The sequence below is a fragment of the Temnothorax nylanderi genome, unplaced genomic scaffold, assembly GCF_030848795.1.
Source record: "Temnothorax nylanderi isolate EJ_2023f unplaced genomic scaffold, tnyl_v1.0 TNYL_tig0018_pilon, whole genome shotgun sequence".
Lineage (NCBI taxonomy): Eukaryota > Metazoa > Arthropoda > Insecta > Hymenoptera > Formicidae > Temnothorax > Temnothorax nylanderi.
Window position 1 is genome coordinate 670,841 of NW_027249080.1, and position 18,951 is coordinate 689,791.

Sequence of the window (18,951 nt, forward strand, 5' to 3'; positions counted from 1 at the left end):
TCCGGTCGTTGCGGACTGTCTCTTCGTAGCCTCGAAAATTGTTCATCTTGCCAATCAGGAAATGTTACGGAATATATGCCATACAGAAATCTCGCAAATCAATATAATTGAATGAAAACTGGGGTCGATTAATGAGATTTTTAAATATTAAGTTTCAAACGTACGATCTCAGTCGACTATATATTTATCAAATATGAAATCAATAAATACGTTAACGTCAACTATATAATTATATACAATTCACACACAACGTGGTTGAATAAAAAGAAACAGATGTTCGTAAATCCGTTATTTTTCTCGATTGAAAATATTCTCTTTTTCGACTGTTTCCTCCGTAAATACCATTCTTTCTGTCTATAAGAGTTGTGCGATTTGTGGATTGCTGATCTCGGAGTTCATCGTACTCGCCGCAACCCGCATCCGGGCTTCGTGCGTTGAAGTGATATAGGGAGCCTTAACGGCGGCATCGGCGTTCAGTGGCCGGCATTAAATTAGCTAACGAACGAGTCCGGTCGTGGGCAGTGCGCCTAGCTTAATAAAAGAATATTCTCCGCCACGACGCCCTCTCCCTCCTCCCCGCCGCATTGCGGCGTGGCGGTGTATAAGAGCGGGTCTCCGGGTCGGCGATGATGCCCTCTCCGCCTCGGTCCCGTGGCGGTGCACAATCAGCGGAGCGTGCTCGTAATGACCATTACCGTCCGTACTCGCTACCTTCTTCGCCCACCACGGTAATGGCTCGTGTCTACTAAGTTCTCTCGCCCGTAAGTTGCCCGATACACCTATCTCAGGGACGCATAACCGCTATCAGACGCGTAATGTACTGCTTATCCGCAGATAAGACAGTCACGGACTAACTTGGCGCTGCAGGAATGGAATAAGGACTGAACGAGCTTCCCTCAGCTTTCATAGATTAAAAACATATTCGAAAATTTAAATAAAGAAGTTTTATTTTAATAATTTTTGACTCAGTGTCGAAAATAAACATGAGTGATAATTATTTCTGTCCATTCAGCGAAACGGAAAGGGAACGATTTGTCGACATCCTCCCTCGGAATCAAGTGGAGTCACGTGTGACGCTAAATGCGCGCTGAGATTGCGGCTCGAGTCACATCCGCGTCCTTTTCCCCTCCTCGGACTTCCTTTCGGAAGTGAGCGCGACCTCCGGCGCATCCTCGATGTCTCGGGGAATATCCGTCTTGGAGAGGCGTTTCCTACCCGGTGGGGTTTCGCAACGGTGGTCGCTGGCTGCCCATTACGATGCACGCCGGTCGCGGCGCACGTACCTACGTATAATGGCAATCATGTTAATTATCGTAAGTAGAGCCGCGCGCGCGAGCGGCGGCCCGACGCGGCCGCCTTTCCGCGTAGTGGTAACGGCGTGTGCCACCATTACGGGGATCGCCTTACCGTGAACGCACGCTATTCATTCCCTCCGTACGCGAGCGGGCGGCCTGCCTGCCCCCCCCCCCCTCGTCCGCGAGAGACGGGCACGGCGGCGGAGACGGTGGAGGAAGGCGGTTGTTCTAGAGAGGAAGGAAGGTCGAACGAGCGAACCCAGAAGCATACGCTCGCGGGCCTTGCACGCTGCCACCCCCTTACGTCTGCGGCTCGACGATTGCGCGAGCTTCCGGCTCGCGATAATTAGGAGCCCCGCGAAACGCACGCACCAAATCGGGTCCCCTCGTTCTGCCGGTTTTCGCAAAACGACGTCGTCGCGCCGGTCGCGAGACTTAATTACGATCTAATCCGATTAACGCGTTCCTGAGAGTCGCTGGCAATGCTGGTCCCACTGGTATCTCTCTGTCTCTTTCTATCTAATACATATACCTCTTCACATAAGGTACCCCATACATACAATCGTTCAGATGCATTATCTGCGTAAACGCAGGTATTTGTCATGCGTCGAGAAACACGTCGTTCGTTTCCACACTCATCTTCTTCCCCGCGCGCTTCCTTCCGTTTGGGATTGGTATCTACGTTTGAACACATTGCGATGGAGTTATATCGTATAATGGCTGAGTTCCTCTGCCAACTACTTACTTTTCGTAACGAAACTCGATCTAACAGATAAACGTGCATTTCATGTTTATTGGATTATTAGTAATCAAATCTATTCGCTCATCAATTAAAAAATTCCAATTTATTTCTTACTTTTCTTCTTATTCTTACGTATTTTCATTAAACAACGTAACGGAGGTTGCGCGCGCTGCCGTTAAATCTGTATTTTCGTCGATATTATCGTTGTTGCCGACCGGAGATTAGATCCGATTCGCGCATGGAAGCGCAGATTGGAATTCGTAGATGTGACGGTATCGCGTGAAAAATGAGTTCGTAGTAGCCGGTATATCTCGCGAAAGCGTGCATTAAGGTCGATCTTAATTGGCGCCGATTTAATTAGGATCACCAGCGTGACGGTTAGCAATAGGCCAGGTCTAAGTCGGAGGTAAGAAAATGTCGGTGTGCGTTATTAAGACGCGCAGCCTTCCTCGTCGTCACGGAAGCTGATTGCACCGCATTCTCTTTCGACCCCTTGCAGCTGCGGCTGGAGATGTGCCGAAGTCACGAGCCGCGTTAAAGATGAAGCTAATTACTTCGCGATGGAAACGTGCAAATACTCTTTGCGCTATTATAAATATTAAAGCGTGGAAAGAGCTATTAGTATTTCCAGTTTAATATTTCAGATAAAACAATGTATCGAGATATCTACATGTTGATATATGTTGAAAATTATATATAAAAATATAATATTAGATAAAGTTAATTAATCTTAAGAAAAAAGTCTTTTTAAGAAAATAACGTAAAAAAAATTTTTAGGTGTTTTATCAAAGAAATTAAATTACGTTCTATTATAACAGAAACAGCATGTTTAATTATTAGTTAGAATACTAATAAATGATTAAAATAGTGGTTGCCAAAAAGATGTCATAATCTATCATTGTATATGAAGTGTTCTTGTGCATTCCTTAATAAAAGAAAGAGTGTTTGGCGCATTATAATATTCAAATTTAACAGAAACCGTGAAATAAGATCGATGGACTTATTTGATCGTGCGCATATTAATTGATCGAATACACCTAAATCTTCGTTTGCACGCGAAAACCGCCTGTTAGAGTAAAACTTGATGAGTTTAACGGTCAATCGAAGGGATATTTACCGCTCGTAGCGGCGCCATGAATTTAAACACCGTTTTCTTCTACGAATCGCTCATGACACGCATTCCAAAGCGCAATAAATCAAAATAGCGGGAAGAACACGTTGTAAATATGCGTCATTATCCGAATATTATTAATTATTATTGTGCCGAGCGAGGATTTCAGTCGGTGTAACGAGCGTAAATTTTTACGTCAATTATCGCGTTTTTATTGCTATCGAAGGAAATATTTGTTGAACGAAACTTTTGTTAAACTCATCGAAATTATATCGGTTTCAATCGCCGCATCTCAGCGGATACAGCTTCTCCTCGTGCTCACGGGAATTAGATGCGGCTGATATCTGGCCGGAGGTGGCTTACGGTTCAGTTGAAATTCGGTCGAGTGCAGCGGCACCGGCGAGACTAGAGAAGCCGGCCAATTAATTACCGCGAAAGGAAGGAAGGAGCCAAGATCACGGACGCGGGAGGCGCACTTGAATTTCCACGCGAATCTCGCGATGTGCTTGAGCCGCCGAGCGTGGCTTTCGCATATAATCAACAGCCCGAGTCTGAGGCCCGATTATGTTTCCCTCCTCTTTCATTTCTGTCTCTCTTCCTCTCTATCTTACCTCGCGTCTCGCTTTGCTTTCTTTCTCTCTTTCTCGCTCTTTTCTTCTCTTTTCATCTTTTTTTCGTCGCCAAGCAGAAAAGCTGTGGTTCGGTATGTCTACCTACTTCTTGTACTCGCGCGCGCGCGCAACGCCTTCTTTTATTTATTTAGCAGGCCAGGAAGCCGTTAATTCTGCCGGCAGCCCCGCGGTAACTAATTAAAGGTCAGGACGTAGTCTTATCCGGGGAACGCCGCGTTGTAAGCGCCCGTTTCCGGCCCCGCGGGTCGACTTTCATAGCCCCGCGATAAACGCGATATCTCCGACCGAATCCTGGTTAACGATCGCCTCGGCATATTCTTGCGAATCCCGGTCGGGAGGATGCAGCGTCGCATCTCTCTTTCCGCAGCGATCCACAATTTAATTGAGTTGCACACTTTTGTAGATAAGGAATGAAAGACGCACGAGTACACTGACTTTCTGCTTGGATTCTGATCAACTAGCTCTAACTAAAATCTACATTACGGGATTAAGTCCTAAACGTAATGACTTCCATGAAAAAAATAATTTCACGCAGAATGTTGCAATAATAAATTAATTATATAATATGTAAGATACATCGATAACATATAAAGTCAAAAACAATTGGTCAAAAACGATTGGTCAATTTTTAATTGAGCTACTTCCAGTTTATCTCTTTTCATATATTTCACGTTTATCACTAATTTTTCACACGATCGATGACGCGACAAAAAAAACTTAATCGAATAATTGTCGCCAAGAATGGAACGTTTTAAAAGTAGCGATCCAGTCTCCCGCACGTTATAATTACAGATTGGAATGTACAGCTTGTCCGGAGAAGGTTTCGTAACTCAGTGGGGATATAAACCGCGTTTACGGTCTAATTAAACCTTTCTGCGCGGACGAGAATTTCGATACTTATCGATGCTGCGCACGCAGAGCCGCGTTCGTGCGATCGAAATGGATGAAACGTCCGTCGGCCAATGGGGCACTTAGAACAAGCTCGACGACGTCGAAATGAAATCATTAGCCGGAGCGGGAACGGGGCAGACTCGCCGCTAATGGCGCGGCGTATATGGCAGCTAAATAATGGCATTGTATCGATCTTTCGATTTCTATCGTTAACAAGCCGGGTGACCGCGTAAAAAAGAGGGATATCAACGGTGATTGTAACTCAATTTTTACCGTTCTCATAATAGACGACCTCACGGCTTCAACGTATACTTCGTTATACATGTTACGATCGGCAGGAACCGGCCACCTTCCACCGCGTATCGAATGCATAACGCACCACGCGATGTCGCATGCGTGCTGCGTCTGAGAGCCGGAACACACCGATTCCTCCTATCGTCGCACCTGTCCTCCGTGCCTGTCTTGCCTCTTCTGCACTCTCCATATTCCACACAGACCCAATGAAATTTTATATGGTGAAGTTATAATCAAGTCAGAAGTAGGTAGAAGTATAAACTACTGGTGGAAAGCGAATCAGAATTCTGTTTACTTGTTATTTTTACTATGCCATATTTATAAAATTACTCGGACTTGTTTGAGTTTTATATTCAAAGTTGAAGGTGTGATAAAAAAATTGTAAAATTGAAAAATGAATGTTTTTTAACGGACTTGAGGTCAACCTTTTTTTGGCTTATGTTAGGTTTATGTTAGAAATTTGAAGCAGTTTGGTAAGTGTAGTTTTGAGTGTAAAATATCGCTACAATGGACGGAATAATAAAGAGTTAGAAAATGTATCATGTTATTTCTCGGCATTGCACTATTTTTATATAGTTAATTGACGCGTAATGCATGAAGGAAATACTATTGTAACTCGCGATGGTGTCCATATCCGACCATTCTTCCTCTTGCGCGACACAAGAGCGGCTCGTTTCTGTGACTCTGGTTCGATTGTTAGCTACATGCATTCGTAGGACGTAATAGAGGAGAACAAAGTTAAATCGTTTCAATAAATTCCCATTAGGTCGATCTTGTCAAGATCTCGGATCTTTCTGCTATCTACCAACTAGTCTCTACCACTCGAACACGCCAAACTGCGTTTTAATAGCCAAATAAATATATTCACAGACAATATTCTCGCTTTCACGTAGCCAATAAGATAAACAATTCTTTCAAATAGATTCATCGATGATTAGACAATAAGATATAATAAAAATGTAGCGTATGCTCGATTTTGTGATAAATCCGAATTTAGGCTAGCAATTAAAAAATAAGCAGTTTATATAATAATATATTATGCGTCCATTATATTTTTGATTTAGATGACGAATTCTCCGGATATTATACCTAAAAGAATATTTTTTGATTCGTCCATTAATCCGTATTTGAATCGTCTATTTTAGCAAGAGCTCGTTTGCTTTACACAGTCCGGCAAAATATGAATTAGTGCACGAAGTTATTAAACTTGTACTTATACTGGGCTGCAGCAATTAACTCTACCAGTTATGCGACCGTCGCGGTAATTAACGATGCTGGTGCCGCATGGGTAAACACCCGGTGATGACGTGACCGTCACCGGTCAGATCGGCGAATAAAACGATATCAGACATTCAGGTCGAATCTCTTACGTACGTGATCGCTCGAAACCACGGCAGACCGCTACACGCCGCGTACGAGAACGAGAACGCCTGATTGAAAGTAACGACCGATCCTGTCGACGTGCTGCACGCATTTACCGGCGCACTTTAGCCGCGACCCTTATTCGCGTGGGTACCCTTTTTGCATCTACCTGTGTCTAAAACCACGGGTTGCTGCCTTATTAATGACGTTATAACGGTGCTGCATTAAGAGTGTCGACGGCTTTCTCTTATGGCGAAAAGAGAGAAAAAGCGAGACGGGAAGAAAAACGGCTATCTAAAGTTCACGTTTTTCGGTCAAGAGAAAGAGGAAATATCTCAAAACTTATCAATCATTCTTTTTCGCTTTGATAGGAACTACCGGTGACGTATGTGGAGGTAGATTTATTTTCACGATTATACATAGTTTTTGCACAACTTCTATTACGATCTGAACGCTTTTGGAATGCGTTTCTCACGAGATATAATTTTATTGCGCGTCATGCGCATTAATAAATCTAACGTATACGCTAAGCTTCGGTTATCGTGATTAATAATTTTGACCTCAGTTATTTTGTTCCTTTGTTCATTGCCCCTAGGCGATGGACAAAGAGTGCAATTTTGTTTTTATGTTTTGAATCATGTGTGTCGATCAGTAAATAAGCATACTGATGTGTGAGCTTTTTATTAAATCTACAACTCATAAAAATTATTATTAGACATAAGATTACGCTAGACAGAAAAAAGTCAACATATTTATTCTTCATGTACACATATATACATATCGGCAGCTATTTACTTATTAAAGAAAAAGGGTGCATGCAGAAAATATTTATGCTATTTATATCAGTGCAGCACGTCGTTAAAAGCACATTTGATTTGACTCGTTTGCAATCATGCATGATGCTTAGTCGATACGGAAAAGCACTCGAGACGTAAAGAACTCATAGCGTAATAAATCTAACTCGAATCGCTCATAAGCGCGTATAGGATAGATGGGACCATTGTAGTTACTCTCGCGACGCAGTCAGCATATCGTAAAATGAAATTTGTAGCGCCACGTGTCACTGACGTGAACATAATTGTGACGGGTGTGTGTGTCGTAAACGTAAGTGTTACACGTGTAACCGACGCTCGTCAACCGCGACACAATTGGAATATGATTTAAGATCGTATCGTAATCCCATAGCAAATCTCCGTCTCTCTAATCCCCCTTGATATCTCTATTATATTTCACTCTTCATTGTTATTTTAGCTCAGTATATTACGAGATTCGGAAGCGATTGCGCGAAGCGAAGCATATTGTGCAATATCATAATCGAATAATTCGGCCCACACAAAAAACTAGCCCGTTTGTCTCGGTCTAGGGACGTTGTAAATAACAGACTCCAAATTATCATTTAACGATAAATAGTAGTTTTTTTTGCTGCTCGATGCTTCCTACGCATTGTAACTTGTACTTTACTCGTTACACGGACACGATGCCGTAGAACGGCATGTCGGACGGACGTTAGGCCGGTGTGTCTCGATTCACACGAGTATTCCGATACGTCCGAAAGCCGAGGGCTGCGTGACGGCCAGTCAGCGGTCGTTCCCGGACACAAATCTGCCTTCGCAATTTATTTCCCGCGCGCAATTCTCGAAAAGGACGAGCGTCCGTCCCGTCTCCGCGTCCGTCTGGCAAGAAAATCGCGGCCAGCGTACACGAGTGCTGGCGTCGCTCGTGAATGGCGGAACGCAAAGCTGAATGAAAGAGTTGGAGAACAAGGAGGAGGAGATTGGAGCGGAAGAAAAGGCCGAAGAGAGGAATAGGAGAAGGAGAGGAGGACGGAGACGAAGATGAGGAGTCTCCACCTTCACTCGAGCGGTCACATAACGTGACGTGTGAGCGATGCTTACTCTCCCACAACGACGAGCGGTAGTAGATGATGCTATAATGGTTGGGAGTCGGACATGTGAGCGCGCGGACAGGAAGTCCAGGTTCCCTATGTACTATAAGACGCGCGGAGTCACGCGGATCTTCGCATGGGGGCCTTGCAAACCTCTCCTACGTGTCACGCAACTCATTCACGAGCTTTTCCACGTTGCATTAAGTCCCATTACCTGGGCCGCGCGAGTAGCGACCGGTCAGTACCGACGCTGTTACACGCCCAGCACGCGGTGCATATGTTGCTTCTGGCTTGAAAAATTAATTGCCCGCCAGATCTGCGAGGAGAGCGAAGCGCGAGACGCACCTTGCGTTATTCCATTTTAAACGCAAGTTGAGTTTTAGTATTCGTAATCATTAGGACTTCCTGATGCGCTTGCCGGTATCGCTGCGTATCTCCGCGAAAATCATTAACATAATGTCGTTTCGAGGTGACGCTCTTGCCGCGCTTAACAAGCAAGCGAAATTTAGCATTTATTGCGGATCAGGAAATACTTAATGTAAATTGTTTCATAGAGAAATTAGGATAAATGGTTTAAGTGATAGTTGTACCTAAAAACAAGATCATTTATAATAATTTAGTAATATCGAAATAATATCCGTTATTCGCATAACGATATTGAAATAAGTTTAATAGTAAAGAGTCACGATGTCTATCCGCGATCACATTGTTCTAGCGGACGAAGTTTTTTTAGATCTAGCTTAAGTAAGGTCTAAGGCCTATGTTTGAGTGACGTCTTATGTCATTAGATTAGGCCGCGCGGGTTATCGGATTCCGTGGCAAACGTAGCATCCAGCCACCAATTATATTAAGCCCTGCGCGAGTGTATCGTTCATCTGCCGACAGGAAATCGTGACGCGTTGCGTAAGAGAACGCATTATCGTAGTTACGCGGCAGGCAGTTACAATTTCATTCACGGAGAAGAGCGCTCCCTCTCGTTCGCACTACCATGATATCCCTCGCGCGCGTTCGCTTTCTCCCGACGAGTTCCATCAGAACCAGCCGGGGCCCTCGCCGGCTTCTTTTATTCCTCCACCATTTTGGTCTCCGTCGCGCCGAGGCGCGGGGCAGAGGACTCGGCGTCGCGCGGTGCTCTCGTCGGTGATTGTTACGTCAGAAAAAAACCGTCGCGGACAAAAAGCGTGGATAATTTAAATTACATTTCTCATCATAACCCGCGCGAGCCAGTTAAACCAACACCGGCTTTTTGTCCCGGTGCACCGCGAGTCGGCTCGAGCGAATGGGCGCCTGCTTGCCACGCCGAGGTGACTTCGCCGCTCTGTCGCCCGTTGTCCTCTTCCCCTCTCGCGTCCACCCCTCGTCTCACCCCTGGTTCTTCTTCGTTTCGTACTTCCCTTCCTCGCCATGCATCGTCCACGCTGACCATGTCGATGATTGACTCGAGCGGTTTCACCATTGTTCGTGAAAATTGAATTTCTTTTGTTCGTTCGAGAAATATACAAGAACTCGTTCCTCGGAGCCTTTTTTACTCAAAAAATTGTACATTACCTGAATATTTGGAAGACAGTAAATTTCACGGTTCTCCAGCGGAGGCCGCGAAAACTGCAGCTGCGCCTGCATCGGAACGGATGCTGAAAGATAGCGGAGTGCGCGACTCGAACGAATCCGACGCGGTAAACGTCGTAAATTATTGCGCGACGTGTCTGGCGTTTCGTGGGGACGCGTCCGTTGCTTTTTCATCGCCCGAGTCCTCAGCGGGGATCCCTGAAAGCGGGATCCCGGTAACACGGCGGAGTTCGTGCGGCGCGGCGACCCAAGCGGCCGCGCGGCAGTCGGCAGCCCGGTCGTCGTCGCCGTCGTCGGTCCTCCACGACCGGTAGCCTCCTGGGGACCTCGTTATCGGTACGATGTTGATATATGGCGTGCATTGCTCCTCCATCCACGCCCCGCGTCCACGCTCCTCCGCGCGCGCACCGCATCTCTTTGCTCTGCGCGGCGAGAGAGTGGTTCTTGTTACAAGTAACGCCGCTGCCGGAGCGGGCCTCAACCGGGATATTCAGGCCCATTGTTCGGAGACCGCCTTCTGTGGCGAAGACCGATGCCGCTCGTTCATGCGATACTGTCTTATTATAAGGCGGCAATATAGGCGGCGAGGCTCCCTGTGTCTCACACTTGTAGAGACACGCCGTGGCGTTCTGCACGAAAAACAGAATTGGGTTGATGTAGTAAAGCTCCTGTTCACGCGAAATTCTCAGACGAGAAATTTACTGTTCCTTAGCTAATGAGACGTTCCGAATATCGTTATGACAATCATTCCGTTAATTTTTATAGTGAAACTATAAGTGCGTCAATTGGTGTTTCTTACATGCAACGACTGACAATGAGTATAAAATATTTTTTTCGTTATTTATAAAACAGCCAATCTTCTATACGATTGTTAATTCAGATAAAATCAGACTTCAATAGCTTTCTCTGGCTTTAAACATAAATATTTATGCGATGAAACTTATCCTCGTACCGCTTTCATCTTGGATCGCCAATCGTTATATAGATATTCTAAGCATTGTATAGAGCGAAAGAACGGAAAGTCTAGGCCAAAGGTAATAACAGCGACGAGCGAGAATCGCGTCTTATGAATAATGTAAAAGTCGGACAAATTTATTAATTGCACGATGCAAACGCGCTGATATTCCCGCGAACATGCAAATCAACTCGCGGGTGCATTACGCCTGTATTGTTCCACGTACCGTTTCTCGACCATATTGGACGTTAAGCGCATGGCGTAGATCCGCCTCGGAAAGTAAAGAAAAGCGTACACCTTAAATTAGTCAGATAAGAGTTTTAGCGCCCCGTTGCACCGCAATAGCCGTAAAACACCACACGATACCTTATTCCGTACTCATTTCTCGTTTCTAGATGGAAACGTACTAGATGGAAAATGTACGGTGTCGGCATTTCTCAGACGTGAAATTCATCAAGATTGCGATAATCAATATTTCCATAAAGAACAGTCGGTGTACGTGTAAGGCGTAATAATTTATCGCGGCGTAACTTGTTTGCGAATACATGAGTAATCGCATATTTAACTATTATGCCGATCTATGGCAAAACAGCCTATGAATAAAAGCAGCGAATACTTTCTTAAATGTTAAGTCTAACACAAGAAAGAATCGCTACAGAAATTAAAGAAAAACGTAACAGTTACGACGAAAAAATAGAACAATAAATTGTTCATTAATTAATTACAGGGAGATGGGACTCATATTTATGTGTTCAGAGGGAAAATGGAAACTTTATTCAGAAGAAACGATTTCCCAAACTAACGCTAGAAACATCGGCGTCTTTATGGTTTGCTCCTCGCAGCTATCGAGGCTTCGCGTACACCTCCGCCTCGTCGAAAGACATTGTAGGGCTTATATGGCGATCCGGCATAAATCAAAGGGCTAATATACTGCGGGCCACGGTAATGCAGCCGGCGCGGCGGAGGTCTTTTTATCGGCGACGTAAGACAATACGCATTTACATACGCGCGAGAGGAGAGTGTACGTGCCGCTCGCGTTAGCGGACAGTGCGAGAGAAGGGAGTGCACAGGTCTCTCTCTCTCTCTCCCTTTCTCTTACTCTCTTTCTTTCTCAAGAGAGAACCCGCTTCTTCCGTTCGTCGCTGCCGCCGCTGCAGCCGCGCTCCTCCATGCCCAGCCGCGCTGCATCTCGTAAGAGCATATGGTATAGCTTATTGGAGCGAAGGCCGCGCGCGCGCCAGCGTAGCAATTACCGTGCTTTTGCCCGCCGGCTTCTGCGGATGCACCTCGGCGAGTCCGCCTTGCACGTCCCTTTCGTCCTCGGATGCAACTCCCCGAATGCGCCGCTCTTCTCCCGATGTTGCGTGCGAATGTGTGTCATAAACACGGTTGCTTTTCGTGATCTACGAAAAGTGGCGGTTGCAGATAAGGTCGTTGAGTATTTTTCGTACTCGCTCGGACACAGCCGCTGTCTTTGAAATATTTATTAACGATAACGATATCTTTTCTTCTGATACTTTTGAAATTGTTGAGCATCTACAAAACGTTATTTCTAGAAGTTCGGAGTACTTGTTCGATAACGACAGTACAAGAGATATGTGTTCCGTGACTGTCCCCTTGGCATTCTCTCTAGACGATCAATTAAGCGGCCCCCGATTAACATCCCGCCGCAAGGACACGGAATCGCGGAAAGGAGGAATTGCAAGACGGTACGGGCGGAACTCGTGTTCTTCTCAGGAGGGTTAACGAACGTCCCCTCGAGCCGCGTTCGTACATAATGCAGGGAATGGAAAGAGGGAGCGTGTGGCGGTCGGATCGGGAGAAGAAGGAGAATGAGAGGTCCGAAGCGGGACTCGCGGTTTACGGGGACCGCGGGTTGACGTAGAAGAATTTAGGGGCGACGGCAAGAGCAAAGGCCCAGTTCGCGAGCGGCCAGATCCCTTTGAAGTCTAAAAACAATGGCATTGTCTCTTCAGTCTAGCGAAAGGCCGCGTCTCCCTCTTTTTCTCATTCACCTCCTCCCTTCTCGCGATCAGTCCTGCTTTTTAGATCCTTTTCCTCCGTTCTCGATCCACCAGAGGTTCCGCAGGGCCGAAAGGCCATGATCGGTAAGGGCAAACGCGAAATATATATTTTTTCATTTATAATACATTATCAATATATTGAATTCTTTCGATCTTCAAACAAGTTTTTATATTATCTACTTTTAAAAGTGTCCTGCGAGCACGTAACAAAAACATTTTACATTTCGCCATGATTCTAAGCGTGAAGTTCTACGTTTTGTGCGAAATATAATGAGAATTTTTGTATAAACTAAAAACACAGCTACTACCTTAAATTTAAACGCCATAACTCGATCTTCGGCTTTCAACCGCGACGAATGTAAAACGCGCTACCGAATTCCAAGATGCATCTGCGTTACGCAGGTGCACTCGGAGTCGCGAATCTCTTTTTCTGGGTTCGAGGCTGCAGAGGGGTACGTTCCGTCGTAGCCGAAGGGCCACGCGATCCATAAAGGCAATTGGGCCAATTTACATTTTTTCATTTACATGGCCGGTACCGCGAAACGTTTCGAGACAAGATCGCGTACCGCTCTGGTTTCTGCCTCTGGCGGGACGAGAAGCCGAGCGACCGAGCGTGCGTGGATCCTGACAAACGACGCGATCCTGCGGATTGGCCGCGGCAGGAAGGCAGGAACCCCGGGCTCCGTTCGTTATTTCGGTGCGCGGCTTCCAGGAGCAGGGAATACGGAGATTCGGTTTGCCCGTCCGTCTGTTCGTCCGTCGCGGTAGCCAGACCGAGGCTATTAGGCCTCACATGAGAGCGTCCTCCTTTTGTCACGGTCGGAATTTATTCGTCTCGATTCAGCGGAATCCCTTCTTGTCAAAAAAGAAGCCGACTTGTCGCGCAGCCTCAGACGAGACACACCCTCCCGCCTCTCGTTGCCGACGATTTTAAATTTCTGATACGGTCGCCTCGTGAATTGGCTTCTGCACACTCGACGTCACTCACCGATCCCGAAGATGTACTATCGAGCCGCTATTTTGAAGACAGATAAGATCTCAGTATATAATCGCGGATTACAATTCGTACAGATATCACATGTCTGTGTGATTATTTGTGTGTAATAAAGAAAAAGCTGTAATAAAATTACCTGAGATTAGAGATTGTAATTTTATTTTAAATAAATAGTTTTTATTGGTGTCTTTTTAACGATTTCAATGGAAAGTATAACTACAAAACTGTAATATTTCGGAGGCTCATTTGTAAAATAATTTCTTACACGTAGAAATGAGGAGAATTGTGACTGGATTAATATAACTACACTCGGATTAATACTCGTTAGCACGGAAGTTTATTTTGAATCGACCGACTTTTTATATGTGCGAGTAAGTATATGTACAGTTTTAAAGGAAAGACACTTGCTCACAGAATGCAATTGCAATATTTTTTACTGGCGACTTGTAGATTTAACTTCTGCGAAGATATATATTCTTGTGAGGATTTCGATTTCGAAGTGGTAGTAGTACAAATTATAACACGAGTCCGTGATCCTGCATGAATGTGAGATCATCACGTCTCATGGAAGAGAGTTTGCAAAACATGCCGGGTATAAAAAAAGAACTGTACCGTCTCGTTGAACGAATATGCACCGCGCTCGCGATCCAATTAAGAAAGCGCGATTCGAGTGCATCGCGGCGCGGTACCTTCGTTTCGCCTCTTAAGGAGCTGGCCGCAATTAATGAGCGCTCCGGACGGAAATCGAATTGAGAAATTCCGGCGGCGCGCTCCGAAGGCCCCTTCGCGGGGTTGGGGGACACTCGGGGGCCGGACGGTGGGCCCACGAAGAGCACGTACATACGTACGGTAGCACGAAAACATTTATCGAGCGACACCGCCCTCCCGTCCCTCCTCACCCCCGCCTCCCGTCTTTATTGATCGTCGCAATTAACGGAGTGCGTCTCATTAATTGTGCCGCCGGACCTTAATTAGGAATCATCAATTCGTGAAGTCCGGTGCTTTTACGTGGTAGCTCGCCGTATATGATTAACACCGGATGGCAGGATTTAAACTTGGGACCGAGAGCTTGCGTGTCGTAAATATAGATTCTTGGGACATTCTTGGGCATTCTCGCGCAGATGGCTGAATTTATAAAACACTGAATGAGTATACTCGAATATTGGAATATCCAAATCCAATTTTAATTTGAAAATTCATTTTCCTTGCAATCAATAAAACGTTTCATGCACTCGGATTCAAGTGTACAAACAAAATTGGTAGCTTATTTATATCGAACGTTTACAAGGACTGGTAATATATTATCGGAAATCTTTGTGGAGAAAAATGCCGAGATGAAAGAAAAATTAACTTGGACTTCCACGTAATTAATCGTACACGGAGGTTGCATTATGGTAGTAATAACCATGGTTGAAGCTTGGAAGGTTCTTTCTTTTCATCGCTCCACGGCGGATTTACCCATCTTCTGGCTTTCGTGACTTAACTCGAGAATCGGCGAGATTGCCGAGCGCGTGCGATCGTGCGCGCCGCGTGAGCCCGTGCGTGTGATTCCTCGAGAAGATCCCTCTCTGCACATGTCTACACTTTTTCCTTTTCTTCGCGATTTATATCGGTCGGGAGTATTTATAGGGGCGTATTAATCGCTATCGCCTGTTTAATAAGGTTACAGCGCGTATGCTCGCGGGGTCCGATTTATTTCGTTTTCGAAATTAGCGCCGTCGGCAGCCACGATGCGAAGCCTCTGTGCGGATATTGAAAATATCGGCGGGGGTAAAATAAATAATATAAATTAGTATTGTCTGTGAGAAACTGAGAGGACTAAACACAGATGGGAAGGACGAGAGATATCTTTTTGTGCGCGAGCAAGGCGTCTGGCTACAGACTGACTTGCGCTACTGTCTCACCTGTATTTATTTAAAGAATTATCATAATTAGTTTTATTCTAATTTTATTTTGCTTCGACAAAAATAATATACTTATAAATTTATTCGATGTTGGAATTTTCGGAAAAATAAAAATAGCGCTATATCAGTTAAGACTTCAGCAATCAAATTTAAATTTAGATATTAATATTTCTTAGCTATTTGAAAATTGTTTAACGTAGCAGCTTATTGTTGTTTCATATAATATTGTAATTTGTAATTAACGTATATAACTAATTATTTGTTTTAAAGTATTTTTTATTCAGAGTTTAATATAAAAAATACAGAAATAATAACACGTATTATGTAGGTAGAACATTAAAACCCACTCCCTTTCGCGATCAAAGGCAACTAAGAAAAATCGCAATGATGTAATGGGTAGTTCCATAGTAATAGGCCACAATTACGCGCGTAGAGCGCGAAAGTTCCCTTCCGATCAAAGTAGCCGATCGGCTTGCGGCTATTGCTTTAGATGCGGGGTCGTGAGTCAACGGCCAAGGCGATTCGACTTTTTTATTAATTATTCCAGGCCATTAGAAAAATGTTAACTTGCCCCAAGCAACCAAGTTAATTCCGAGTTAATTCCACATTAATTTCGAATAATGTACGCTCAATTTCGCATTTCTCATTTTTTATGTGGGCATCACGACTCCCATGCAGTAACACCCTAATTACGGATGGACGCCGCAAACGGCCGTTCCGCGGACGGCCGAGGCAGGAAAAGCAGCGCCGAAGAAGTGTCTTAACGAGTGTATCTTTCGCGTACAGGCTGGAGCGGAGGGCATAATGAATCAATCTTAACGCTTGTAACGGCGCGCACATCGCACGCCGACGAAGGCAAAGCCGAAACAGTCTTGATGAGATAATGGGCACTTCGATTGTAATTGGCCACATTCACGCGCGTAGCATGAAATTTTTCAGCCTGCACGAGCCTGCCGGCCGTGCCGCGGCCGACCAGCTCGCTACTGCTGATGGTCTCGATGCGGGAGGGTCATAGTTCAGAGGTCCAATGCGGGGGTCTTCCGCGCACACGTCCATATTAAGCGGCTCACTTTCACGCACCAGGATGCTCGGGATAAGCAAATGCAATTATTGTCGTAAAAAGAAGGCATCGCTTCGGCGAAACAGATGCGAGGATCGCGTTTCGGAAAATTGCTCGCAACTGCTGACATTGCTCGTCAGAAATTATATATTACTTAAAACAATAAGTCACACAATTAAGACTTTGTTATTTGTGTGAACGAATTGCGTTCCAAACGTTATATTCTTAGCAGTATTATTTTGGAAACTTAAATAGATTGTTTCTGTATTTTTTATCTTCTTTTGTATTTGTTATTGAAATATGTTAATGCTAATTGTAAGTCACGATAACACAGAGACCACGCACAATGCACCAGAAATACTCGGTGTCGTTGACTTTTCTATTGATTCTAAAAGATCATATCTCGCTTGTTTTGCCAAAAGACGAAAATCCGTCTCGTCTTAAGAGTACGAAAGACTGTTAATAAAGTCAAACGTAAGTAGGGTCATAAAGAAAGAAGCTGGAAGAGATGAAGGACCACTATGTATTTCTGCCCGAACGCGTTCTCCACGTGTGCGTCGGCTTTTCGCTGTTCATACGTATGCCTTGCATACATGTATGACTCGTATTGTGCGGCTGCCGCGCCAGCTGACATTTGAGAGAGGAAAAAGAAAGGAAGGAAGGCGAGATAGAGAAAGAGAGAAAGAGAGAGAAACGGAGCTGCGGATACGGAGGAGAAGGAAACAGCTCGCGGTAGTAGGAGGAGAACGTAGGAGAAGGGAAGAGAGGAGAGAGAGAGAGAATGCGCGCTGGTCGGAGCCGGGTCGGAGGGATCGAGAGGGTCAGAGGTCGCGGGTCGTACGGCATAGCCCTGACCTTCGACCTTATCCCCCTTCCAGCTTCTCTCGAGACCCCGTGCAGACCACTACCAAGCGTACCTAGAGCCCCGTCTCTACTTCGTGACCGACTCGAGTGCGAGGATCTCGCAACGGACGAGAGTCGCGGTCCGGGAAAAATACGAAGAGGGACGAGAGAAACGAATTTTTGGACACTACGGGATCTTCACGTATTCTCGGTGTGAGTGTGCTTGTGTCCCTGCGCATCGACCCTCAGTGTTTCGCCAGTGCATCAGCTCCAGACGCATTATGTCGTGAACGTGATACTGAAAAATAATACAGCTCTTGTGTGTGTGCTTTTAAGTGGGACGATTGGTTGAGGGAAAAAAAAGCTGGGTAAACGATCGATAATTTTATTTTTGAATTTTCTAAAAAAAAGTGAAAGTAATTATTTGCAAATAATTAATGAAAAATATATTTAACAACAACGATATCAGTTCACTGCGGGGCGTCAAATAGTATCTTTGCTAAAAAAAATCAATTTTTCCTATAACGTCTGTACATTAACCGAAAGTACGGTAAATTTTACGTCGTGAATTGTCTATGTCATTAATGTCACGGGTCGTCGCAACGATGACGCGCATTGTCACGTAAGCGCGCTTTATCTCGCGCATTGCCGGCCGAGTTATCCTGCTCACTATTAACAAGAGTACGCTCCTTCTGACGCCTCGGCAATCGCTCGTAAATCGCCATTACTACACAATAACGGCGCGGCGCGCGTAATATTTTCCCCCCTTTGAAAATCATTATTGCACATTACGGTCGTAGCCCGACGGAGACAATGACGATAAATTATTCGGAGTGCCAGCAATAAACTCGTTTTATCGCGTGCATGTAACCGAGTTGGGGATTAAATCAACCGCGTTGTCGCGGCAACGTGAGCGGAATGCGCCGCGCGATGAAGACGTTCGATCGATTCGACGTTATACGTAACGAACCGCGAAGTATATGCTCTTTTATTCTATTCAAAATCGTCCGGCTCGACTTCGATCAATTCCGTCAACCTTTCCGACATTAAAGGCTGGGTCAAAGCTTTCACTCGACCTGACGGAACCTGCGCATATGACATTCATCCGTCGCGCCGATTATAAACGACAGCCGTACTCGTTATCGTGTGCCTCTCAGGGTCAGTGTCACGCGTTTAGTATCGATTTGCGTAGTCGCGTGATTAGTTACTCCGTTGCCTCGTGAGATGCCTTAACGGGCGTGCACGATCCCATTTGACGTTATAAACATGACGTCTCCCCTTATGAGAGCCGCGTCTCGGGGTGCAGCTTTAATTACCTACGCCGAGCGACGACGCTCCCGGATAATCGTAAATAAAGTGGGAATGACGAGCAATCAAGCGCGCCTTTCCAGGG

General features: G+C 45.3%; 1 protein-coding gene across 1 annotated transcript in view; it reads left to right on the forward strand.

Annotated features, from left to right (window-relative positions):
- The first annotated feature begins 17,663 nt into the window (after positions 1–17,663).
- The window catches only part of LOC139768806 (uncharacterized), a 118,191-nt gene continuing 116,903 nt past the window's right edge, over positions 17,664–18,951 (forward strand). Inside the window, exon 1 of the mRNA XM_071699369.1 lies at positions 17,664–17,926. The gene's annotated coding sequence lies outside the window, so the exon portion shown is untranslated. The remainder of the gene's footprint in view (positions 17,927–18,951) is intronic.